The 26,989-nt window shown below is 40.7% G+C and overlaps 1 protein-coding gene across 5 annotated transcripts in view; it reads left to right on the forward strand.

Moving 5' to 3' along the window:
- The first annotated feature begins 300 nt into the window (after positions 1-300).
- Positions 301-26,989, forward strand: part of TRPS1 (transcriptional repressor GATA binding 1) — a 217,464-nt gene continuing 190,775 nt past the window's right edge. For 3 of the 5 annotated variants that reach the window (XM_027892746.1, XM_027892753.1, XM_027892752.1), the window contains exon 1: positions 302-484. The gene's annotated coding sequence lies outside the window, so the exon portion shown is untranslated. Of the gene's footprint in view, positions 485-1,206; positions 1,229-26,989 lie in introns of those variants that run through there. The other 2 variants (XM_027892751.1, XM_027892749.1) reach the window with 2 other exon arrangements.

Genomic DNA, 26,989 nt, shown 5'->3' on the forward strand with positions numbered 1-26,989 from the left:
GCCGCCTGCACTGTCTCTTTAAGGGCGCTCCGTCTGGGGTGGCGCTTTCCTCCGCGAAGGCTCCTTTGATATTAATAGTGTTGGTGTCTTGAAACTGACGTAATGCGGGGAGACGGAGGTCCTGACAAGCGATAACAGTCCCGATAACGCGCCGGCCGCCCCGCGCTCCCAGGCCGCCGCCTCGCCGCCGGCGGGGCCGCCGCGCCGTGCCCCGGCCCGCGCCCCTCGGCCCGCCGCGCCCCCGCCCCCGCGCAGCACCGCACCGCCCGCCGGCGGGCCCGTCGCCCCCTCCCCGCCGAGCGGGGCCGAGGGGGGAGGCAGCGGCGTCGCGGCCCCCCGCTCCCCCCCACCCCCCCGCTACTCCTCGGCCACCGCCACATAATCCGCGTCCAACTCCGCCGGCAGCAGGAGACGGTTCATGGCTCGCGCCGCGGCTCCACCATCTTCCAGGCTGCCGGGGCTGTTGCTGCCGGTTAATCAACAGGTAAGCGCGGGGGGGCGCGGGCGGGGGCGGCGGGGAGGGCGCCGCGGCCGCGGGCCGGGCGGGGGCGGCGCGGCGGCGGCGGGCGCTGGGGGGGGCGCGCGGGGCGGGGGCGCGGCGCCCGCGGCGGGATCGGCGTGTGCCCGGGGGGCCGGGGGAGGGCAGCGGGGGGTGCACCCCCTCCCCCCAGAAAATACTGCCCCCCCCCAAAAAAAATAAAAACAACAACAAAAGCGGAGGGTGGGTGGGCATAATCCCAGGGAACGGGGGTTGCTCAGATTTCACAAGCTTCTCGGTGCATCCCCCCCCGCGCCCCCCGTTCCCCCCGCCAGTGGGTCAAAGCCATGTGTGATGGCTGGAAATTGGCGACTTCAAAACGGCGGTAGCCCCGCTGGAGTCGGGAGGGTCAAGTTCAGCAGTGGTGGCGGGCAGGGGGAGCAGCCCCCCGGCCCAGAGGCGGGGAGGGGAGCGGCGGCGGCGGCGGCGGCCCCGGGGCTGGTGCGGCTCTGCTCTGCCCTCCCCTCCGCGCCGCTCCGCTCCGCGCCTTATCTCCGCGGCCGCCTGTTCCCCGGCACCGGGGCGCTCGGGGGGAGGGGAAGGGAGACGCGGGGGGTGGAAGTAGAAGACGAGCACAGAGGGTTCGCATCCGATGGGCTGCAGTCGCACAGTCCTGCCGCTCCTGCCGCTGCTGGAAGTTTTAATGGGGATCATGACAAGCGGGGCACTGAGGCACCATCATGAAGAGTAGTAAGTTTGGGAAAAACTTTTTTCTTTTTTTATTTTTTTTTTTTTATCTTCCCCCCCTTCCCCTTTTTCATCTTCGTGCCCGGGGACACACTGGGAGAGGCCGGGTGCTGAGCGATGCTGCACCGGGAGGGGGTCTTGAGGTCCCTCCCGGTCACACCGGTGGAACAGGCGACATGGTGGTGATGATTTTTTTTTTCGTTGTTTTGGTTTAGTTTTTTTTTTCTTCTTCTTTTTTGAAATCAGAGCTCAGAGACACGTAAAACTTTTCCCTCTTAAAGGCGAAGCCCCGCTCCCAGTGCTGCGTCCCCGCGCCCGGCTCTCCCTGCCTGCCGCAACTTCGTGGAGCGTCTCACCCCGCTGCCCCCCCGGCCCGGGGGCTGCGGCGGGGGCTGCTCCCGCTGCACTCGTCCGCGTGTGGCTTTGCGAAGGGAGGAATGAATGGAGGCGAGGCCGGGGCTGGAGGGGCAGCGCGGCGGTGGGCGCTCTGCGGCCGGGGCAGCCGGGGTGGCCCGGGGTGGGCGGCCGCGGGGCCGGGGCCGCGCAGGGTCGGGCCCGGGTGCTGCCGCCGCCGCGCTGCCCTGGGACGGGAGCGGCTCCCCAAGGGGGCTTGACATTTCGGGGGCTTTGTTTATCTGCCTCCCTTGCTGCAAATCACGGCGCTCAGACACCGGCACTCCTACGCGGGTTCTCGCGGGGCCCGCTAGTCTCCTTTATCTTTTTTTTTCCACGACCGGTTGTGTTTTCTATCTGTAAATGGCAAACTTCTCCAGTGCATTGATTGAGCTGTGGGGGTAAGTGATGAGCTGAAGTGGAGAGACGTCTCCCTTCCATCACTTCTCCTGCTCCAGTTCGAGCACCTTGCCTGGCAGAGCAGGAACCGAGACGCTCCAGCACCCTTGGGGAACCGAGGCGACAAGTCCCCTCTGAGGGGAAAAGATTCTCTACTAAAAAGAGTGTAGGCTGTTTTGCGGACCATGCTGCCTTCACTGCTTTTACAGCACGCAGCACATTTTGAATGTTGATGGAAACAGACAATAATTTAATACGCTTCAGGTTTTATTTAATCGAGTTCTGTAAAGTCTCTCAAGGAACCATCAAACTTCTTTGCCATTCCATCAGTCGTCTTCCACTCCACAACTGAATCCTACGGATGCTGGTGGCATCACGTTAACTTTCCTGTTAGTTTTGGGAAAAGTTGAACATTTAGAGAAGACTGCCAGAGTTAAAAATGCAAGGGGCAGCAAAGGAAAGTAGTGGTAAGAGCCAGTTCCTGACGTGGACAAAATGAGAATAAAAGTTACAGTAGTCTTCTGAACTGAAGCCTGTGTTTGCCTCATGTTCACAATCTGTGTGTTAGGTTAGACAGCTCTCTCAGATATTCCACCAGAGTGACATTTAAAAAAAACCCTCCCAAAGAGTGAGGATTTTTTTTTTAAGTACTCTGGGTCTATGAGTAAATACAGGGCTTGTTTGAGAACATCAACTATTTCCTGTAAGTTGTGATGCTGACAAGACTGTCTGGAAATGATATCAACACTTCGAAAGATTTTTTTTTTCTTTTTTAACCACTGAATGAAAGTTTGTTAATAACGTGGTCAAACCAAACAAGTGGAACCTTTTTCTGTAGAGAGGAAAAAAAAGTATTTTTCTTTTTTCCTCTTGAATAATGTATACCTGCCTGAGGTTTGCCACATAGAATCAGTAATGCTGAAGTTCAGTAGTGCATCAATGCCTATAAACAAGTTTATCCTCAGACTGTGACAACAGAAGTCTGCTTCACCTTTTTAAAATCAAGGGAGATTAGATATGAGAATAATCACTTCATAATCCACCCTGTTCTGTCCGATTATCAGGTTTGAAACTTTATCTGTTTGAAACTTTGCATATATGTAGTCACAACAAAGTAAGTAAAAGGCGAAGTTGCATCAGCTTTTAAGTTTACATGTTTTGCCTGTGATTCTCTAAACCAGACTCTAAATAACACTGGGCAATCTTTGCCTGAGAGAGTATGGCTTTTTTTTTTTTTCTATATTTCATACTAATGTTAATAAAGGAAAAAAATGTAAATGACAACTTCAGAGATCTGAGACTTCTTTGGGCATCAAACACGTTGCAGCCAGGTTATCCTCTTATATTTTGAATGCAGTTTTAGTAAAATTTATATGGTAGCTTTGTGGTTTGACTTACATTTTTATCAGTGGTAAATTTAGTAATATTTGATGAAAGCCTAGCAGCATTATTTTCTATAATGTCTTGTCTAGCATTCGTAGTAAACTTTCATAGTGCACTTTATTATCATGTGTGCTCTGGCTGAATGTAAAGAAGGTTATTATTCACATATCGTGATAGTGCATTAATAACAGCGTAATACTAATTCCTGTGTGTGGGCTCGAGTGTCTCTGAGGTGGAATTGTTGCTTGTCAAATCTGTGTGTTCCAATCATTATATTTTAATACTAGTTGAAACATCAGGGTTTATATTTTCAAAGCATTGTGCAAACAATGACTAATTACTTTCTGTTCATGCGAATTACCTCTTTTAGCACTTTATCAGGCAGTTGCTTTGAAATAAAACTATTTTACATTACAGTGTGAAAGAGTTAAAAAATTAGCAAAGACATTTAGGAAAAACCCAAAATTGTAATTACAAACAGGCAACTTTTGGTATGTATTTAAATTTTTCTTTTTATGTGGAACTTTCCCTCTAAGATTGGGGGGGGGGGCATATGTGTATGAATATTTATGTCTCTTACAAATGCTTGACGATATTTTAATGTAATACTCTTAATAGAAACATTCTCAGATCTTAACTGCAGCCACACTGGCAGTATCGTTTTAATAAAGGTTTGTGGGTAACACCAAATGTAACATTGTGAGAAAGTTTATGGTTAAATATTTTTGAACATGATAGGCTGGGAATCTGACAACCCTTTTTGTTAGGTGAAAGTGAAGTGGAAATAAATTACAAATTTAATACAGTTTCAGTTAAAACAAACTGCCACCTGGTAGTAAAAGTATTGGCCTTGAACAGAAATATATTCTGATTAAGGTATTCTAACTGGTGTGTAAAATGAAGCCATTCATTCAATAAACTGACAACTTTCCAGTTGGTGTTTGCCCTTGCTTAATTTAGTTTCCTCAACACAACTAGTGAGGTAGTCTGGGTCTAGTTTTGGCAGTCCTGGGTGACTGTAAACTAGGGTATATTTCTCCCAAATATTACACCTCATGACTTAAAGAACAATTGGTTAAAAATAACACCAGGCAGGTATGAGAAAGACAGAAAAAAGTTTCTTTTCTGTTTCTGAAACTTTCTCAAGTTCTTACCTAGGAAGAAAACAATGCTGTTTTCAAATACTCATGATTAATACTATAACCAGCGTAGTCTGCACCCATCTACTGTATAAATACCATTGCCTGTTGACCTTTGGATACATTAATTACAGCATATCGGGTCTAGGTTTTATTATTTTTGTCTGTCCAGAAGATAAATAAAAGTGCCCTTTCCAGTCCTCCTGGAGAAGGAGAAGAACTTTTTTTTTTTTTTGGTATCGTCATGAATTATGGAGTTCTTTTTCCTACTCTGTGCCAATGAAGTTCTCTTTTGACTTTAAAAAGATAAGCCTGCATCCAAAGAGAGAATATTTGATTATTTTAAAACTGTTTTCACTTCAGTTTTTAAGGCACATACAAACTTTCTGGGCTTTGCTTTTTTTTGGATTGTGTGTTTGCTAATTAAAAGAAAAACACAGTGAGTTAGATGATGTGAAGGATTAAAGTACAACTACACCATTACATAGTAAATGTTTACAAGGGCAAGACATGCAAGTACATTTTTCAGATTATGCTTATTATTCACTTCTTGATGCTGTTTTGCACCTAATCAATAAAGGGCCTTCCAGAACGTGGCTCCTTCGCCAGTTGTATACGTGCCCAGAACGTAAGAAACGCTGCTGGGGCAGAGGAGCACGGGGAGGGGAAAGAAGCGCTGGCATATTATTCTGACTTCTTGTCATGCAGACCAAGGCTCTAACGAAACACGGAGCAAGGGGAGGATAGCTACCCTGGTCTAGATTTAAGTCCCCAGTGGACATTTTGTCACACACCAAAAGCGTTGCACAACTGAACGCCACTCCACTTGATGTGTTGTCCGGAGTCAGAGGAGTCTCTGATTTGGCATCATGGGGTTTAGAAGACTGTGATTTAGGTGAAGCGGCGCAGCTGTGTGTAAGAAACTTTTTTTAATAGTCATTATGTTTTATTCATGTTCTGTGCTATCAGATTCTTGTTTTCTAGTACCTTTTAAGTGGTTCTTTAAAATTTAATAATAACACCACCGGTGAAAAATACATCTAAAATTTCGTAGAATTTGCTGGTCCTTCTATCAATGATTTTGATTATGGTCCTGCTGCATTAATTAAGGAATCTTACTCCTGCTGTGGATCTCTGTGTATGGATTTAGTAAACATATAGAAAGAAATTTCTCCTTTAAATCGCGTAGCTGCCATGAGTGGCGCTTCCGTAGGACGTTTCTACAGGACCTAGTTGGTTCCATCCTGTAAAGTTCAGTGGAACTTTTGCATGATCGTAGGGGATGTGTGAGTGCAGCAGCTACAATAAGATTACTTCTGCCTTGAAAATAGGGTTATTTTAAATTGCAAAGTTTAGTCCTAATAGTAATTTTTACTTTCTTAGCTTCAGTTGATGCATGTCTAATTTCTTGTCTGCTTTCCTTCCAGACTCAGATCCTCTTTTCTTTTTTCCCTTAAATTTATTTTAAAATATTTAATTTTTAAAATGTTACTACCCCTTTAAAAACCTTTAATAAATGCTTTACAAGTGGCTAGACACCTTCCCTGGTGGTTTAATTTATACAAGCAGGAAACTTTCTCTCCTTCTTTCTCTCTCTCTCTTTCTTGTTTTCTTTAAACCAACTGACGTAATGCCAAACTTTGCTTTAAAAGAACAGACAGAAGTAATTGGTAGCTTTTAACTTTTAATAATGTTCTGGATTGGTTTTAGTGGCCAAACTGCAATTTTTTTAAATTTCAAGTAAAAACGGGCTTGTGGCCTGAGGAAGAAAGGCCCTGTTGATGCAGTTATTTTTATTCTTGTTTTTCAATCTGTTATTAAAAATCTTTCCTGCTGAGCTCTGCTGGATTTCTCCAATTGCTCTTTGTGATGGCTGGTGCATTTCAGGTTAAGGTAACTTAAGCTGTTTTCTGATTTTTATTTTTTTAATCCCATGGGCATTTTAAGATGCTTTATCCTTTTTTTTTGTTTTGTTTTGTTTGTTTGTTTTTATTTGATTCCCCCTAGCATTTCTTTTCTCTCACCTAGCACCTGACTCCTTTTTTTGGAGAAACAATTTATTTTCATTCAAGAGGTATAGTATGTTAAGCATACCATTGGTGGTATGAATATTATTTTCATAGTATGAGAGTATTCTACACCTGTTAGTGACGCTGATTGGGAAGATATTCACTACCCATTGCAGAAGACATGAGAGATCCTATCTTTTGGAGTGTCCACTTTCTGTGTGGTCTCCACCCCACATCTTAAAGCTAAACCAGGTTTTAAAACATGTTTAGTAATAGTTTCGAGTGATCTATATCTATTTGTATTAAGTTGATATTAGAAACAAGAAAACCCAACAAAAGGATTTTTTTTTAAATTAACTTTACGTAAGAAAATCCAGTTTACACACTTTTCTTTCCTGATTTCTTTATTTTGTGTAGGGTTTTCTGGATCATTTCCTTAATTTCTCTTCTACGTCTGCTGGGGTTTTAAACACAAGCAAACTTTCTACCGTAAAAGACGGAGTTGGGCAATAGACTTTCTTGACGAAGTTGACGTCAGGACGACTTCATAAGTTGGCGAGTAGGGAAATTGTTCAAAGACTGAGTTGGCTTGTGCCAGTTTTCCCTTCCTTTAGGGGAGACACTCCACCCAGTAGGAGGTTACCCCACCCAATGTGGAGAGCTATAATTCAGTGGCAACACTTTAAATGTCAATCCTCCCTAGGGTTTAAACCCCAGACTTGTCTTGCCTCAATCTTTATATTTAATCTAACATTCAATCTGTTGAAGTAACATCTCATCTTCATAAGCACTTTTGGGGCCTGATCCTGCAATTCTCATTCTTCAAAAATACTCACTGACGTCAGGGGGTCTTTTGGATTCAGTGAAAGCTGCAGGATTGGCCTCTGCAGAGTTTTGTGTGTCTGTGTCTGTCTGTAAGTAAGATTCTGTCTGCCTTATGAATACTGTATAATCTGTGTTGTTAAAGATGAAATTTTAAAATACTTCCTTTGTAGTCTTAAAAATCTAAAGAAGTGCCAGAGTCGTAATGCTGTGAAACGCATTTTCCTCAATAAGAAAAGTGTACTTATTTTTAATTTAAAATTTTCCCAGGTTAAAACATGAGTTAAAAAAGGTCCAACTATCAAGAATATAAATTATTTCTGCCGTTTTTTCCCTGTATTTCTCTATATAATGCTGTAGACATATTTTTAAATGCTGCTTTTGGCAATTTTTTCATCTCTAATGGAAAATGAAAATCTCAACCTGTAGCTTAGTGCCCACAGTAAGCATTGGGGTGTTTCGATAATACTGAGAACACCCAAGGAAAAAATTGGTTCTGGGGTATTGTCAAAGTCAGCGTGTAATTTTTATAGGTACATTTTACTTCACTGTGGTGTCTGTTCTCAAGCGTCTTCTTTGGATCCCCCACTACATTTAGCAAGACTGACAATGCAGGAGGGAATGTATAATTTTATATTGCAAAAACATTACAGAAAAATTGCTGATGTGTTCATCTCTGTATTTTGAAAATATTCCAGCATTTATAGTTTACTAATATATCTGTGAAAAAGAGTCTGTAAAAGATGATGTTAAAAATCATCAATGCGCGTATGTTTCTGAGCAAGATTTATTTGAACTGTGTTCTTCAGTTTTGCCTCAAACCATTTCAAGCCACCTCTGATCCAAGAATGAACCAGTTCTTGGTTCCTGGAAGATTAAGCATGACAGTTTCTATTATATAATGAACAGCAGTATTGTTTGAACAAAGGTAACATATTTTGATTTGTGTACCTTTTTTTGGCAGCTGGCACTAGTGTAGGTCTAAAATGAGTGGTGATCTAACAGTGTAAATATCTGAATGTTCTTGAAACACACAGTATAGATGTAATGTGTTTAAATCATTGAATCTATCTACCTATATTATATAGAATGTGTATGTATGTGTATATACAAAGCCGTAAATGGTGTGTTCTGCTATCTGTAGCCTTCAAATGTGTATCCGTTGGGTATTCCTGACCTACTTTGCAAAGTCTGCAAATCTAAAGTACATACTGAAGCTTAAAAAATTAAACATACAGCTTGGTGTTTCACAAAAAAAAAAAAAAAAACCAAACAAACCAACAAACAAAAAAACCCAAACAAACACAAAAAACACCAAAACCAGGGGAATTTTTGCTAGTAGTTAATTAAAAAGAAAAAAAAAAGGTATAGTCTGCCTAGCCAAATACATTGCAGACTGCTTTTGGATATCCAGTGACTTTACAGGGATTATTTTAAAAACAAAATCTCAGTTTATCTAAAAGAAGTTTGAAGTAGATACTGAAGTTAAGTATCACCTTAAAAAACCTATGTTCAGATGTGGTTTGGTGGAAGTTGAATGAGTTAGGATAAAGCAATTTTCTTTGAGGGTGGAAACTTTTCAGTGTTTCCAACATACAAGTCTTCTTGACTTTCTCACATGCCACTCTTCAGGCAAATGCTGTGAGTTATGTGGAACATCATCCAAAACTTACTATGCAGATGAAATGTTGCTTCATGAATTCAGTTAATGAAAGAAAGATAACTCCAATTTCAGTTTCCTAACCTGAATGTACTTTGCTTTTCTATTTACTGTTCTCATTGTTAGGCATATCAAATACACTCACCAGACATAAGCCAGTTGCAGTTGCAGAGTAAAAACCAAAAATGCAATACATGTTGATTGTTGCTGAGCTTTCTTCTCCTGCGCAAATAGATATGGACACGCACGCACACACACAACTAATAAACCTTGCCCCAAACACCTGAGGCAAAAGCTTGTGAAAATAGATTAGCCTTACCATGTGCCTCGCAGGTAAACTGTATCTTCCACTGCTAGAGAAATGGAAAAGGGGAGCTCCTGAGCAGAGGCTGCCTGCCCGCGCTGCCCTGGCATCCAGCTCTAAATGCTCAGGTCTGGGGGCTGTCAGTAAATATCCCACCTCTCTTTTTAGCTGTGACAATGGTAGGAAGGAAGAAAAACAGTAACTCAGGTTTCCCACCTACTGTATATACTGTTTTCTTTCTTTGACCTGCTACAGACATCTGAAATTTATGCCGTCTAATTAGTCTCCTTCTATGTTCTTGAGTTCTGGAGTTTTCTTTAGAGCTGAACTCCTGATTGCATGTTGCGTCTATCATGAAAAAAATAATAGTGTAATGGATTAAATTAATCCTGTAATAGTTGTTTGAGCATACTGTAGGAATGTAAATAATTTTGTGGTGTTGAGTTCATGTTTCCAGTCTTGTGGGGGGTAAGATCAGAAGTTATCAATAACATATATCTGAGTCATTCAGCTACAATTAATCTTCTAACAAATACCCACCCTTTGCACATCCAGAGATACTCTCCAAGATTGTTGAAACTCTGCACACACCTGTATCTCATGTGCATGACTAGTAGATGTATCTTCAACTAAACCCAGACAGTACGCTAGGCTACAGCAGCCACAATCAGGGGAGTCCATGGACAAAAAGTTTGATTGCCACTTGATTGCAGCTGACTGTGTGGCCTTCAAGGTTGTCTTCTCCCTGAAAAAAACGTCCCAAGGAATCATTAGTTGAGAAGAAATGTGGGTATGGCACTGACTCCAACTCTGCTGCAATTAAGGATACAAAGCATTAAATGCTTCATCAATATCAGGTCAGAAGTGATCTTGCATAATCCACTTTTATCTAGGTATCATTTTCTCATATGTAAAGTATGCTCTGTCTTGTTGTCTCAGTGACTCTGTCCGTTTCTCACTCATGCATATCGCTCTCCCTTTAGCTGCTACACGCACATACATTCATTCTAAAAATACATGGAAATGGAAGTCCATCTGTGTTGCATAATTTTTTTACAAAAACACCAGTGTTTGTATTGTTCTTTCTCTGAGCCCTTAATGAGTTTAAAGAATTTAATGTGACTTAATGAGGGTTCTTATTCTGTTTCTGACACAGACACTAATGAGAGAAAAGTAGAACAAATTGAAACCCAACTTTTACTTGCTTATTTCATGATGTCATCAAATGCAGGAGGTTACCACTCCTGGAAAAATTTACAAATCTAGGCAAGAATGCATTTTGCATCACTGCCTTTCAGTTGTTTGTGACATGAAGTTAGTTAGCAGGAAAACAAAGCTTAGCATAACTTGATTTTTTTTTTTTTTTTTTTTTTTTTTTTTTTTTTTTTTTTTTTTTTTTTTTTTTTTTTTTTTTTTTTTTTTTTTTTTTTTTTTTTTTTTTTTTTTTAATGTTTAGGATGGTTTGATCTTTTGGCAAATGCTTTTTGGAAAAGTGAACCTAACCTTTGTCTGTCAACCTGGCAGAAACTTAGACTAAGGATTGATTATGGCCCTGATCTTTCCCCCTGTACTTGGAAGGGACAAAACTTCTGCCAGCTTCATCTCGAGTAAGATCCCATCCTCATTGGGAGACTTCGCAATTCTGTTTCAGCTTCCTGAGACGGAAATGCAACTTTTGGGGCTTAATGTTACACTTACTACAGTTTGGTACTTTGCATCAGTTTTCCTGGACAAAGGACACAGTAACAACATTTTGTAAGGACCCACCATTCTCTTCTGCTGCCCTACTCAAGATGGTGAAGGAGTTTTCGCTGTGTGAAACTGCCCTTCAACTGGACCTCAGTTTGGGCTGTCACCATTAACAGTGATTATTGTGGTTTGAAAACAGTTCACTTCCCAAAGGAGAATGAAAATAAAAAGTAGGTTTAGGAAGTGCACCTGCTTCTGAGCACCGCTGCTACTCACTGTCTTCATGGCCATGCTTTCATCTTGTCCTCACCAACTTCTCTCTGAAAGGCTTGTGTAAATAGCAGTGGAGTTACTGAAGCCCCAGTATCACAGGTATATCCATGGAAGCAAGTTCCAGTGCCCTCACCAAGTTGCATGCCATGCCATGGGCATCAGGGTATTTTTGTCAGGCCAAGAGAAGCAGTGACTTTCGTTATCAACAGAATGTGCTTTTGATATAACCAAAATGCAGAAAGTTGCAGCATAGTACATAAAATGTTTTTCTATACCATCTGATTTTTTTCAGCAGTTGTTAATATTTTTCATATTATCAGATAAATTGCACAGCGGTGTGATTTCTTAGGTTGATGTTAACCCTTGGCTCTTCTGTGATGAATTTTTTGGCTTTGCATTTTAATTTTTCACAGTTAGTTGTTGGCTTCATATTTTTTGACTGCAACATGAAATAGTTAAAAAATTAATAAGAATTTGAATTGAAAATATGGGCATTTTTGACCAACTTTCTTGAGCATTTTCGTGCAAAAAGAAAAAGAAAGTAACTTGTTTGATTTTTTTTTATGTATGTATATATGTGTGTTTGTGTTTTTTTTTTTTTTTTAATAAAGGTTTTCATAATTTGGTAGTTCAACAAACATGAGTATATTCTGAAAATATTTCTCAAAATGACAGATCTGAGTTGATAGCTTGTAGGCAGACAGAGTCTAGAGCTGCAAAACTATTTTCTGGTGTTTTAAAACCATTGGAAAGTAAGATTTATTGGACCTTAAATATCCCAGTGGTGCAAATTTATTTGGTGTTCATGGCAGTCTCAGCTTAACTTTCCTTGGAGATTTGTTGTGGTACTGCATTATCTAAGCAACATTTAAAATGGGTTTGTCTAGTTTTTTTTTCTTCAGTCGTTACTCAATTTTTATTTGTACGTGTGAAAATCGTTACTAACAAAGATGACCTGGCAGCTCTGCTGAACTTTCTAAAGCAAAACATTTTACCTAAATAGGCCAAAATTAAGAATCTGTAAAGCTGACATTTTAAAAGATTTTTGTATCAATCATGGTGTGTGACAGTGTCTAGTCGTCAATGGGAAGGAGCTTAAAAAAAATAGTCACAGGAAAAAGAAGCAGCAGCTGTGGAATTTATTTTATTGGGTGAAAGGAGACTCATGGTTAAGCAAGTTTTACCTTCTTGGGTCTTCAGAATTTATTGCCCAAAAGACACATGCCTGAATAAAAAGAGAACTAGGATATTGTAAAATATGCTATGACATGAAATGCTCTCACTGCATATGAATACCATTTATTTATTTTTTCTCTCCAGCAAACTGTGACTTCCTCTGTCTTGTCAGAAGGAATTTCAGATGCGACCCTACCAGAGTAATGCTGCCATAAATGCTGCAGTCCTCATCTGTATCTCTGTGCAGTGTGATGGTCTGTGATAGTTTTCACTGAGTTACCGTGCTTCTTTCAGTCCGGAATGGGACTGCATTGACTTTATGTTTGCAGAAAAAGTACATTTTCTTAAACATTTCTTTAAAATGCACTACAGGAGAGAAGGAAGGGCAAGGAAAATGGAGAGAGTGCTCTGATATATGAGCTGAGATTATGGATGTTGTAATGCCATTTTTTTGTAGGACTATAGAAAAATCACATTGGGACCAAAGTTCCTGTGGATTACCATGTGATATTTATTACCATTTTCCTGTGTTTTCCCTGGTTAAGATCTAATCCTTCAGTGTCTGTAGCTACGTGGAGTTAAGAATTTGTCCATTCAGAGAGGAAAACCTTGCCAGCTATGGGATTTCACTGTTTCACTACCTGTATTTATTTATTCCCCCCTTCTAAAATTTCCGAGAGCGAGGAGATTGAGAGTGGAAGGAAGAGACGGAGGATAGGTAAACTAGAGTGCATAGCAGGGGCGCGTATCTGCTCAGTAAATAGTGTTTACTGATTACTGTTTACTGTCAAGCAGATTACTGCAGTTATATTTCTGTGAAGCAACCCTCACGCAGCCAGTGCGAAGGAATGAAGCGAAGTCGTGTGCAATTCTGAGGTAACTAAAAGACGTGCTTGTGACATACTCGTAGCAAAAGCCATTTTTGGCTGCCCAGTACCCTCCTTGAATGCTATAATTTTGTGAGTGACACATTTGATTATGAGCAGCCATCAAAACACTCATATGCATCTTGTTTGGAAGAATGTGCTTCAATGTTTGCAGGTCAGAGAAATATGTTGATTTGTTCTTTTAATTTGCTCGTCAGCTTCATGCCCTTTTTCAATTTGTTCGATAGTTATTCAATTTTGGAGTTTCTTTAAAAGAGATAATAACATATACACTTTTGCATTCCTTACTTGGGCAGAGTTTCCATTTGCTTCCTTGGAAGAGTTGGTCTGTGCAAAAGCTGCTGCCTGCTTTTGCCTTGATAAGGATAGGATTTGGTTAGTACAGGGGTTCCCTCATCCTTAAAGCTCCCTTACTGTCATGAACTTGTAGCTTCCTTGGGGACAAGATTTTCAGTCTGATTTTCAATCCCTTCTATCAGGTTTTAGAGAACAGTATGAACTGTCTTATTAGAGCTGGCAGTAAGGAAAAGGAATGGAATCTGGGCACGTGTTACCTCTATGTTAGGGGGAATAAGGTATAAAAAGCCTCTGCTGAGCTTGCCTGGTAATTTTTTGGTTATTGTCTTCTCATGATGGAATACGCACATAGAAAAAACACAGAAGGTAATGTTTACTTTTTGGATGCTTTATCGTCAAGCATAGAGAACTGACAGTTTCATGGTTAAGTGCCTAAAGTTGTTTTTGGCTTTGCAGTTGTTGAATTAATCACTGCAAAGCTAACTAATTGTGTACCTTTTAAAGCTTCTCTCCCTACCCTTTTAATGAAAGGGAGATATTTTGCTCTTTCGGACTTCAGAGTCAGGCTATCCCAGCAAGCTCTTCAGCTTTTACTTTTTTGAGTTACCTCAGGAGTCATTCTGGTAGATGGTGAATTTACTTACTGATCCAATTATTTATAGCCTTCAGTGCCCATGCTATAGAATGAGCAAAGTGTTTTAAAAAACTTTTGAAAAAGTTTTAAAACTTCTAAAAAAGTTTTTTTAAACACTTTTTACAATTGTATGGAAAACTCTGGCTCCTTAATTCTGAGTTTACAGCTGGTACTACTGCTACTGTTTTGATTTGTGAGACATTATCTTGATGTCTTACTGAGATGTTTCATAGCCAGAATTTAGAGTTTCAGTGCTTTTTTTTTCTTTTAATTTTTTTGCTTGCTTAAATGTTAGACGTGGACAAAAATGAGAAGAATCTCATCTTTATAGTGAGCTATTTGTCAGAGCTGATAGAACTGCAGGCTAGTTAAACTCCTTGGTTTTACAAAAGACGAAAAACTTTTTGCAAAGATTAACTTAACTTCTGGCAATAATTTTACTAAGGGAAAGACAGAATCAAAAGATGAATGGAAAAAATTGGGATTTTTTTTTCTGAGGCTGTGTTAGCTTTTTTCTTTTTAATAAAAAAATTAATGTAAAATTTAGTGTTTCCCACAAGAGCACCTTAACAGATTTAGCATAAAGAAAGTGCATTTGAATTCAAAGATGCTGGAACATTTCTTAAGGCTTTGAAAGCAGTAATCCAACAGGTATATAAAGCTGTAATGATAAATATGATGGTTTTTTGTATCTAGTATTGTTAAAATACATGGTTTATTTTACTGCAAGTTCAGATTAATGCTATTTATTTAAGATATCCAATTTATTCTACGTTTTAAATACAAATCTCCTGGCTTCTCAGTTTGCTTTTTTTATGTCGGCTGGCTCATTTCAACTCAAACAAAGGTTTCACTTCAAGAACGTTTTATAATTTAAAAAGAACCTCTAATTGCAGTTGGAAATTTTGTATATATAACTAAACTAACAAGTCTGTGTATTGTATGGGAGAGGCTCTAGCGATATTATTTATCTTAGGGTCCACATTATTTGAAGGCAGGACTAATGACAGTGAATCATGCAAACTGTATATTAATGTAGTCCACTTTCAGCACTATATAAATAGTATTGTAAATACACACCTGCAGAGTGTCTGCAGTTATATGGTCATTGCACAGAGTCCCTCTGTGCTCTCCTAATATATATCCAGTACATATCTCTGTGTGTATCACATCTTGCTAACCAAGGCAGCATACTGCATCTGCTGTTCCTCTCAAGGAGGTGTCTATAAAATGAACACTGTGAAACCAAAATTTTTTGATGGCTTTAAGCAGAACACATGGGCATACTGTTCCTTGGTCTTTTCATACCTGCCCAGTCCTTTTCCCTGCACAGGGCTAGCTGCACAAGATGAGCTGGGTGTTGATCTGAAATGTAGACTGATCCTCTGAGTGAGGCAGAAGACAAGGTGTGACTTCAAAGAGTGGGAGGTTGCTTGGCTTCCCAAAGAGGGTTGTAGTGAAGAGCTAGTCAGAAAAAGCCATTATTTCTATCAAAAGTCTAAAAATGTATCAGCTACGCTAGCAGCAGTTTCTTTAGTTGTCATCCGCTGCAGCAGCAGGGCCCTCGTCCTAAACTTTTCCTTTATTTCAGCAAGCAGCCTCGCCAATGCCATCAGTTCCCCTGTGGTGTTTGCATACACATATTCAGGGTAGTCCAAAATCTAAATATGTGTTGCTGGGTGCCTGCGGTAGCTGAGGCTCTTTCCCTCCACTGCACTTTGGAGCCTGTTCAAGCCCGTGGTAGAAATCCTGGGCTGTTCACAGGGCCTGATCCTTCCATGGGGGTAGAGAGGCTGCTGGCTCAGGAGAGACCACTGTGTCCCCTCGCCACCTTTCCAGGGGTGGCTCTTCACCCTGAGCAACACCTGCCCCTCTGTGGTGGCCCTACAGTGTCCTTTGAATGACTCAGGCTGGCTGCCATCCCAGGGTTTGCCAGTGGCAGCTACCACGCGTCTGGGAGCATGGCTGGGAGCTGGATGCTTGGATGCCTGTTGGATGTGCAAAGCAGGGGCGAGTGCCAGATTTGGGGCCCCCACCCCCTTGCAGCAGGGCATGCAGGTGGACCCCATGTTTTGGGCTGCAGCCACTGATGTCCTTGCTGTCCCTGTGGAGGAAGAGGAGCCCCTGTCTAGCACCCAGAATGGTGGAGGACAGGAGGTAGAGAGGGATCTCCTTTTTAAAAAGAGTTGTTTTTTTTTCTCACCCCTGTTCTTTATTCATAAACCTAATGCAGTTCCACAATTCCCAGACATGTAAAGCTGCAGGGCTTTTTTTGTTTTGTTTAAATCTTTCTGAACCAGCCAAATTTCTGAGGTTGGCACGAGGTGCAGCCAGTACCCATGGCCTTCCAGGGCTTGCTTGGTCTAGAAGTCTGCAGATGTTTTCTGCTGGATCTGGCTCTTAATGAACAAAAAATATTTTGGCGTGCTTATTTATTTATTTTCAAGGGGAAAATGTGGTTTTAAATGTTGATAATTATGTTTTACATGAACTATTTTATGTGACTGTATGGGAAAATGAATGCTCATCAATTTTAAGAAAATTTTCTTTATTCATAAAGCATTCATATTTAAAGTGATCTGTCTTTTTTTCTTTTCCCCTCCTCTCCTTAATGAAAACAGGGTTTGAGGAGTATTACAAATAATTACGTTTTTTAATTACATATAGTTCTGCATCAGAGTTCTTGAAGACGGCCCACTGTGATCCTCTGGTGAAAATACCAGGGCTTTTCAAAAGCTTTATAATTATCTGTTCTCACTGCTCCTCTCTGCAATATACACACAGTAACTGAAAAAAAGAAAAAAATATAATCCAGGAGGGGTCCATCTACAGATGTGCATAGATCAGGCACATACTTCTTATTCGAAATGATTATTTTTCTTTTACAGCCATCAGGTAGTACTTCCCACCATCAAAACCCAGCTTGCTTGCTCTTTCAGAGGGAATACTTATCTCAAAGCTGCTGTGCATTTTAATCAAGGTTCCCAGAGTATTTTACAAGCAGTAATTGCCTCTTAAGGACAGGATGAAGTATTATACCCATTGTACTGATGGGTGAGCCGGGGCATAGGGAATCTAAATAACTGCAGTGTTAGTGAGCCAGTGGCAAATCTGTGACCAGAGCTTTGGTGCCTTCACTCCTGGTGCTGCTACCTCCCCCTCAACCCACCAGTTTTCCTCTCTTTTTTTTAAATCAAAAATTTCAGACATTGATTTTTTTTTTGATACATTATGTATTGCAAATGCTCTACTTGCTCTGAAGTTCATGTAAACCTGCGTGTGAACGTGCATTTGTTTTACATGTTTGCAAAACGTGAAGGCCCGTGTGGTGGGACTTCCCTTGAATTCTGAACCTTATGCTTTGCTGTTACCCTCTGTGGCTCCGGTAAGCCACTGGATCATCCCCAAAATAGCTCCTGTGGCGTCTGTTACTGATGTATCACTGTGCTGTGAGTGACAGAAAGAATTCCACTTTTCAACACAACAGTTCACTCACTAAATGATTCCCCAGCATGATACTTGCTCTGTCTTGTATTTAATTATCTTGTAATTATCAAAGAAGTAATGAAGTTGTGCATAAGAAGTGTATGGATCAATAAAAACAACTCAAAATTATGAAGGAGCTGACAGGCTGAGCCCAGATGTTCTTTGGATGTTAGTTTCCATTTTTATGAAAACCTTTTGTCTTACTTTTTTAAACAACACCAAAAAAAAAAGGATTTAAAGTTCTTATTGTTTATTCCAAGCTGATGATGATCACGCTTAGATTCTCAGTGCTTTGCGAGAGGCAGTGTGAGTGCTAATGAAAGTTTGTATTGGAGTGGTCCCTAAGAATATGATCATTGTTACAGATTTATTAACACCATGAAAGATTTCCTGTCCTAAAAATTCTGCCAGTAAACGTCATAATCCTGAGTGGGCAGAGCCATGTGGTAGGTTTGACTGAGTCCCTTTGACAATTATATCATTTATTTAACTGTCTATCTTTAGAAGTTGGGAGGCTAACCTTTGGTTTCAGAGGCATGCTGAAACTCTCGCGCTGCATGCATGGCGAGGGCAATGGAATACCAGAGTGCTCGCTTGCCTTTAACTACTAAATAATGTGGTTGCACATGACACAACAAGAACAGAGGTATAATCCTGCCCTGTGAAGCAGGTCACATGTTTCAGGTTCTCTCTGTAATGTATGCAAAGTAGCTGCTTAAATCATTACAAGTGTGTAAATCATCTTCTTCATAAACAATACCATCAAGGTACAGTCAGGCAACATGTCTCTTATGGGTTGACTGGAGCTGGAATTTCTTTCAGATGTTGAGGAGGTATGTCAATGCATGTGAAGCAGATTTGTTGCTACAGTGTGGTCTCTGCAATGTTTTGGATTTATAAGATGAATATTGCTAATGCTGCCGTCTTCGCGTTGAAGTGTAGTGAAAGTAGGAGGATGTGAATGAGGTAAATGTGCAGTCTGTAGATCCAGGGCTTCCATGAGAAATTTGCTCTTTCCTTTTCCTCTGGCTTTGTAAGTCACACAACAGATTACCATTTATTTCTCTGTGTAAGTTTAGTAAGTATTTGGAGCTCCTGTTCCTATGTCTGTCATGCATTTGGGAGGAAAAGATTTGTTGAGCAGTATGTTAGACTTGTAACTTCTGTTTTATCCATCATTTCCCTGCATAGGTTATGATACTGGGTTTTTTTCTGTCTTTCTTTAACATGCCCATGTACTTTCTGTAACTCCTAAGTAACACTCCACACCTCTTTAAAGCAAAGCTGACTAGTTCAGTGGTGAGTGAAACTGAAAGCGAGACCTAATCTTAAGAACCCTGCTGTACTTCTGCATAAAGTATAAATAAGTATAAATATTTGCCATTATCATTATTATTTATTATCATTATTGGACTTTGTATTTTCTTTGGGGGGGGAGAGTGGGGAGAGGTAAGTACACTGTATCATCACCTCCCCACCCCCAAATTTTGTATTTTGAATCACTTTAAATAGTTGTTTGGGATGTCTTTATTACAGTGAATCATGTTTTTAATATCTGTTTTAAATGTGTGTGGTGAGTTCATACTAAGGCGATGGAACCTTCTTTCATTTGCTAACATGTAATGATTCTTCAGCATATAAAACGCCCCTGGTTTATAAACACAGGTATACTGCCTATGCAGAAATCCTTACCCTCAAATGATAGTCAGATAGTTTTGCTTAAAACGTGAATGCAGAGATGGTGACTCCATAAATACAGTATATTCTCCTTTTACTCAGAGATAGTCTGGCTCTGAGTTACAATTATCCAACATGAATTTTAGAATAAATACTGGTGAAGCGGCACTGGTAGAGGTACGGATACAACTGGCAAGATGCTGGCAGTAGCCATCTGGTCTATAAGCACTACTGGAACATCGGTTTTCATACTTTTTATATCTGTGCTGTTTCCTTTGGTGATGGGAAGAAAAACACGACCAGCACTCATCAACTTTCAGCACATGTGGAAACAAAGCTAAAGAGCAGGGGCATCCCCAATGCATTGGCAATTTGCTGAGCGCCTGCGGGCTGCATCTCATTTGCATTGAAAATGCAGAGATTGCTCCTGCCTTTATCTTGGCCGGGGGACCTGGCTGGCGGGGGCTATAGGGCTCAATACGGTTTGGTTTTACCTGGATCCCAGTGTTTTGGGTCCAGCGGGAGCGCCGCGGGACTTGACATGCCGCTGCTCTAGGGGCAGCCGCCCCCGGCCCCGTCTACCCAGCCCCGCGGTGGCACCCTCGACCTGCCGGTGTCGGGGGGTTACGGGACCCGGCTGGTCTCCGCCGGTGCTTTTCCATCCAGGCCTGCTGCTCTGCTCGGTGTGAAGCTCTACGGAGGGCCGGGGGAGCCAGTGCCTCACACAGAAACCCTTTTGTGTGTTTTTTAACCAGTTTTTTAATGAAAGACAAATTAAAAAAAAAAAAAAAAAAAAAAAAAAAAAAGGAAAAAAATCCAGCTTGTGCTTTTTCAATAGAGATAACTGTTATCTCTTATTAAAGTCTACGTAAGTGTAAGTAATTGCCTGCACTTGGCTCTGGTACAGTGGAAAAGCTGTGATCAGCAAACCCGCATTGTACTGGGCATGTAAGGGGAAGTTATCGGATGATATGGGACGTGTTGGCCTTAATGCCTGTCCTGACTCCCCTGCCTCGTTTACTTTCTCTGGAAGTCTTTAAAGACTTAGAGCTTTGTGAGGAGAGGGCGGGGGTGGGTACCGCGCTGACTTTGAGCGACGAAAGTTTTGCTGGGATCGCACTTAGAAAAAAAAAAAAAAAAAAAAAAAAGAAAAGAAATAGAATCCCGGCTGTGCTGCGATATCAGTCCGGCAGCTTTTTGTTCAGCGCTGAAGTTCTGGGCCGGTGTCGTGAATGAGCATCACCGACGAGCGCCGGCGGGCGCGGGGCGGGCTCCCGCGGCTCTGCCGCCGCCGGGCTGCGCGGGGAGGGAAGGAACTGGGGCTTCTCCTTCCCGCCTGGCTCCCGGCACCCCCAACAGCGCGTTCGGCGAGAGCTGAAAGTTCCGAGTGAGCTTGTGTGAGTGTGTCGGGGGTGCAGGGCTGCAGGTCACGTTTGCAGTCGCATGAAGCGCCGCGCAGCCGCCTCTCGCGTGTGTCCGTGTGCCAGCTCTGGCTGCCTTATCGCAGGAAGTGTTGCGGAAAGCAGTTGCTCCCTCTCTCCCTGCCCGGTTCCCAGAACGCGGTGATTAACCACTCTTCCCCCCGGCGCTGTCACTCAAGTGCTGGGCAGAAAACAGCAGTCACGGCTGTCCCACTCCAGCTTCAGGATAATACTCTCTCTCTCTTCTCTCTCCCTCTCTTTTTCTTTTTTTTCCTCCTTAAATAAACTTAGATAAAGCCATTAGAATGGATATAGTCCTTTTTTTCTCTTTGCCTTTCCTTCTGAACACCTTTATATGTGCAAATATGCACATATACATGAAACATTTTTTTTAATACTCTCTATATTACAAATAATAAACATATGTACATAAACTCCAAAATTTTATTCCACATTCTGTAGTGGTAAGCCTGACCTAAAGCAAGTACAGCTTTTGTGTTCATAGGCTAGCCCTTTCTGGGACATCTTTGGAAATCACTTTGTTGTCCATACCTTCTGGGTACTTTGTTTTAAGGAGGATGTGAGCCTGGTCAGTTTGCATGGAAAGAACTCCAAACCCCAACATTCTAGATTGAGAAGTAGATACCAGGATGGTTCATGAAAAATCCTATCTTAAGCTGGTATTTTTCACTTGTGCTGATAAAAACACATGAAATGGAGGTCCTCAGATATTTGCATGCTAAGATACTGTGTAGTATCTCAACATATAAAATGAGTATTCCAAGAAGCCCAGAGACTAGCATTCCCTTTTGGAAAATTAATCCTTTAATATATTTGTTTCCAGATTGTGGTCTGCAGATGCATGTAATCATGATACTGATCTGCAGTATCATATCATCCATTTAGAAATTTTAATTAAAAGTTTGATGTGAAGGCTGCGTAGTAGTTCCCTGTTATGTTTGAAGTTTGACAGTGGTCCATGATCCAAAAATTTAGGAATGTTCATTCAGGAGAATTACGGTCCTAGATCATTACATTTTGCTTTCATTTCATCCTGTAATTTTTTTCTCTCCTTTCAAACATGATTAAAACCAATGGGAAAGGAAACATTTGATGTGATTTGCAAAGTTATTTGATTTCTATAAAATTACATGGTGTGATGTGCTGTATGTGCCAAACTGCAGACAGACTTTCAGCTTCCAAATTAAGTACACTTTTTTTTTGTTCTGGTTTAAGCCCATTGAGACCTCTGCCAGTTAGGTTTTTCTCTTCTGTGATCATCTCATGGATAATAGTCTGATGTTGCAGATACTTGCAGGAGCATAGCGAAACTGGTAGCATCATGTATGTGGTTTTATTTTTAATGTATAGCATATTTAGGCATATTTCTATCCTATAAAACTACTGCAGCATATATTAAACAGTTGCTGGACTCCTAACTAATCTAATATGAATAACAAAGGTATACAATAATTAATGCTTAAGAAAAAAAGTTGTTCTTTAAAATAGCGAAACCCGTATTTTAAAAAAATTACTTAGATATTTACCTTTAAAAAAATAGGGATTTCAGATTTTGGTGTGTGTTAAGGGCTAAGTCTACACAGCTTTATCTACTGTTTGTTTGTGTATATTTACCTATATTTACTTATATTTGCTGCCAAAGTTTTAAGTAATGTCACACAACAATCCCAGTGGAAATGGCTAGCGAAACACCTGGAACCAGTTTGTGGAAGTGATTAAATCGACTTTTGCCAGAGACTTCCTATGCTGGTGCAGTGACACTATTTTCTCCATTTTACGTTCTGCTAAGCGACTCTTATTTTCAAAACTAAAATTACCAGAAATGGAAAAAAGAAAAAAAGGCAACAGAAAATTTACTTTACTTTTCCATTCCATGTATGAAAACAGAGGGTGAGATGATGAAATTTTTACCTCTAAAATGTGATAAACCAAAACAATTGAATGAACATCTGTACAGTGAACAACTCACATGTAATTCTTTGTTTAAATTAGTTTTAAATACAAAACAGATTGGTAAACCTCTTCTTTTTTTCTTTCCTGCATACCTTGGGCATCATTGAATTGATGAGCAATTCTTTAAAGAGATTTTTAATGATTCTTAATATAATTCCAGCTTTCATAAACCATAAAAAAGCTTTCTTAAGTCTGGTAAATAGAACACATGGAATGAAATCTGTAATATATATCAACGTAAAACCACATGTAAACACAAAAGATGATGTTGAGCCCTGTAACTGCTTAATTAAGTGCATATAGATATGATGTATACAAGTCATTATCCAAAGGAAGACTCCTTCTACATATAGAAGACTCCTAACTACATATAGTGACAGCTGACATATTTTAATAAATATTTCCTGAGTTTTCACTTTTCAGAAATACAGTGAAAACATAAATAATTTCTTTTAACCTCATTGTATGTGTATGTTGATGGTTTTGGCCTGTCAGTTTAGATCACAATTAAAACTAGTGATGGATAAATTACTGTGATTAAAGCCTATATTCATGTAAGTGACCACCAGTGCCAATAGTGCAATGAATTTGAAATATGCCATGTACTTGTTTGTCTTTACTATTTGAGGTATTTGGCACAAAATCATGTTATTTTGTTAAATCAGTAATATGTTGCATTTATTAGGTGGTGCGTGGCAGAAATACTAAGTGCTGTTTTCAGATTACCTAAATATTTTGTTGTATTTTTCAAATATGCTCTAGCTGGGGTATTGTATTAATGCAAGTTGATAGTATGTAGTTCATAGTATATTCTTCCTTCCTTAGTCTAAAAACCTGAGCAGATTTTTGATCCTGATCTTCAGACTCTGGAGAGACTGGGAGAGAGTCAGCCATAGTAATTTATGTAACACAAGAGAAAATGCCAGGGGGGATTGAGTCCAGGCATTGGAGTTAATATTCTGAGCAAAGTCTGTGGAAATAAGGATGTATATTTATATTAATTAATTACAGAGCATTAAGAAAATAAGACCAAATCTAGAAGACCTCTTATAATTAATCATGGCTTTGCCAGAATAATGTCTACTTCTGCCTTCTCCAGTGCCTCTTGCAATAAAGTCTGGAAGATACTATTGGACTGAATGCCCAAATCTTTGTGCACAGTCTACTCACAGGGTAACACAGTGCCAGACCTGAACTACCAAGAACAAGTATTCAGCTGAGAACTATTAACAGAAAAAAAAAAAACCAAAGTTGTCACAGCTGTGTCCTTTTAAGGTCAACACCAAAAAGACTTGTCAAGTTGACAGAGGAATATGACTTACTGATGTAACCCAAGGCAAAAGAGATAAGCAATAAAAATAGAGTTACATTTCTGTTTGATAGAGTGACTTCTTCTGACAGCTTACGGAGAGAACCAAGCAGAGAAATGCACTGAGTTAGTTACTGAGACAGTGAAGCTGATAAATAACGTAGAGATGATTGTACCAATTCCAGTGGGTTTTGGAGCCTGAATTTTGCTATTTTTAATAAGGACTTGGGTAAATTGGTCAAAATGTGCCAGAGCTTAATTTCACTGAAATAAAACTCCTTAAATTACTTGGTAAAAAGGTAAATATAAACTGATAGTTTATTTCTAATAGTGCTGTTCTTTCATATTCAGATGAGGAGATAAGGAAAAAAAATTGATTAGACTTTCAGTATTCAAGCAGATTTTTTATTTTGAAGAAAAGTATGCCAAAGATAGGATTCTCACTCATAAAAGTGGGTCCCTGGGTAGAAAGGGAATGTATTGCTTGATGTGGACCAGTTCACCCTTACATCTGGTTTCTGTATGGTATGGCCAGTTTTGTGTGCATTTTAAACATGTTTATAGTCAATGTGAACTAATAACTGCTTTTGTAACCTGAACTCCTGTGTAACACAATGCGCCAAATTCTACCTAGAGCATAGCTTCTGCTGTGTAATACAAAAGCTGAATATCATTAGCATATCTTACAGAAGTAGAGTTTCAAAGCATTTTAATGACAAGGAAGGCATTGTAATCCTCCTCTGCATGTTATTTAATGAATCTGTTTGCTTGCAATAATGATTTTGCTTTTCTGAAGAGAGCACTTGTATTTCCTGACAGATAAAGATTATTTTCTCTTGCAATCTTTTTTCCCCCTCTCTCTCTCTTCTTTAAAAAAGATGTTTTAACCATTGCCTCCTTTGAGACCTGGCTTATTTTCATTCACCCACACCATCGGGGATGGCTTTGCTTTCCATGTGCGCTGGCAAGGAGGGCTGCAGGTGTGCAGGACCTGGGTTGCCTGGGTGGGTGGCAGAGCCTGGGCTGCCCTCAGCCTTTTCACCCTTAGGCAGATTGAGAGTATGGCCCCTGACCCAGGACCTGCAGTGTGGGGACCTGCCTCGTAGTGCATCTGGGTGAGGAGTGGGTACTGGTTTGATTTGGACTCTACTGGAATTTTTTGAGGTGTCTGTGACACTTTCCTGGCCAGTTCCAGTGCTGGTTGAGTTTGCTAAGGCAGAGAAGGAGATGGGAGCTCTCTAGAGAAGTGAGCTCTTTTAATCCAAACCTGAGCTGCCACTGGAAGGGATGGTCTGACTGGCTTCCTGCCAGCCCCAGGGTATGAGCAGAGCATTTTTGACCAGAGTGTGGGTGCAGGCAGAGGGCAGGGCCTGGGCACATAGAGAACGGTAGAGTGACAGGCAGGGCTCCTTCAGGGCCAACAGGGCTTAAGCCAATCATGAAATTGCACCCTAAGATTCTGGCTCTGCCCTCTGGATCTGCCCACGGCACCCTCTGCTTGACACAGTGACAGCTCTGTCACCAAGTTTTACTTTGAACTGTGTCGGGGTTACCCTCTCTGCATGCTTAGTGGGAGAAATCTTCAGTCTTCCCAATTTCACAAACAGAAGTGAAACACCAATATATTTCCAGTGGGGAAAAAACCTTTATGTGTTATGTCAGGCAGAAACGAGATGCTGAAAAGGATTGCCAAATCAAGGATTATCTGAGAGCCCTGGTTCTAGCAAACAGTCTTTACCATAAATAAATAGATGTTTAAATACATTTCAGCGCAGCAGAAAGAAAAAAAGGAATAGCGATGTGCTAGTGTGGAAAAAGAAGAAACTTGGAACAAATGGCCTGATGTTTACACAGCTAAACCAAAATAATGTGTGAAGGTTGGTCAGGCCCAAATGAACCCCATAAAAAGCTTTTTAGGAATTGTAAGAGTTTCATTGGTCAGTTTGACCACATCAGGCTTCTCTGCAGAGCCATCTGTTGCTATCTCTGGTTTTGCATTGTGGATTATGTGAGAACAGGGGTGTTGCAACAAGCTAGAGAGATGTGGTAGCCCCAAGAGTGAGCACGGAGACAGATCCCCTTTGAATCAGAGCAAAAGTTTTTATTTTCTTCAGTGGAGAGAGCTGTTACTTATTTGGTTTCATCCAAATAGATTAAGTTCAGTTGAAAACTGTAACATGGAGACTTTTAACATATTTTGTCTTTAAAAAAACAAACAAAAAAAGTCCTATTTTGATGACCAACATGGTGTAGTCTCAAAATGCCTGAACTCGCTCTACATGCATCCTGTCTGCAGGCCACTGTCCCACTCAAACTTTGTGCACAATTTACTGAAAATAATCTGCCTGATTTTTTCCCCCACTTTTAAATGTAGCTCTGGTTAGATTGTTTTGGCAAAGCAGTGTTGGCAACCCTGGGTGTATCTTCTGTGAAACTTATGTAGAGGGCTGAAGAAGTGCCTTCCCATTGCATTTTTAATAACTAACCTGCCTTCAAAATAAAGAAAGAACTGTGCAGTGCCTGTTTGGAGTACGGCACAATCACACATATAAATGACTGGTGAGACAGTTAGATGGAAAGGATGGGTTTTTTTGCCAAAATTTTTGTGATGCTACAATTAATTTTTTCTGCCCAAGTAATGAACATTACGTATCTTGTATTCAGCTTGAAGGCAGAAGATAGTGTCTTTTGAAAACTATTGGCCTTAAAGGAAATGAAGAAAGTCACTATGAAAATAAAAATATTTTTTAAAAAATGATAGAGACAAAAAATAGCCTTTACCCTATCAGCGCTTGAGAAAACAGTGCCAGCATGTACATTTTTAAGGAATAG

Source organism: Empidonax traillii, unplaced genomic scaffold (assembly GCF_003031625.1).
Source record: "Empidonax traillii isolate 1590-97213 ecotype Southwest subspecies unplaced genomic scaffold, ASM303162v1 scaffold366:size559255, whole genome shotgun sequence".
Lineage (NCBI taxonomy): Eukaryota > Metazoa > Chordata > Aves > Passeriformes > Tyrannidae > Empidonax > Empidonax traillii.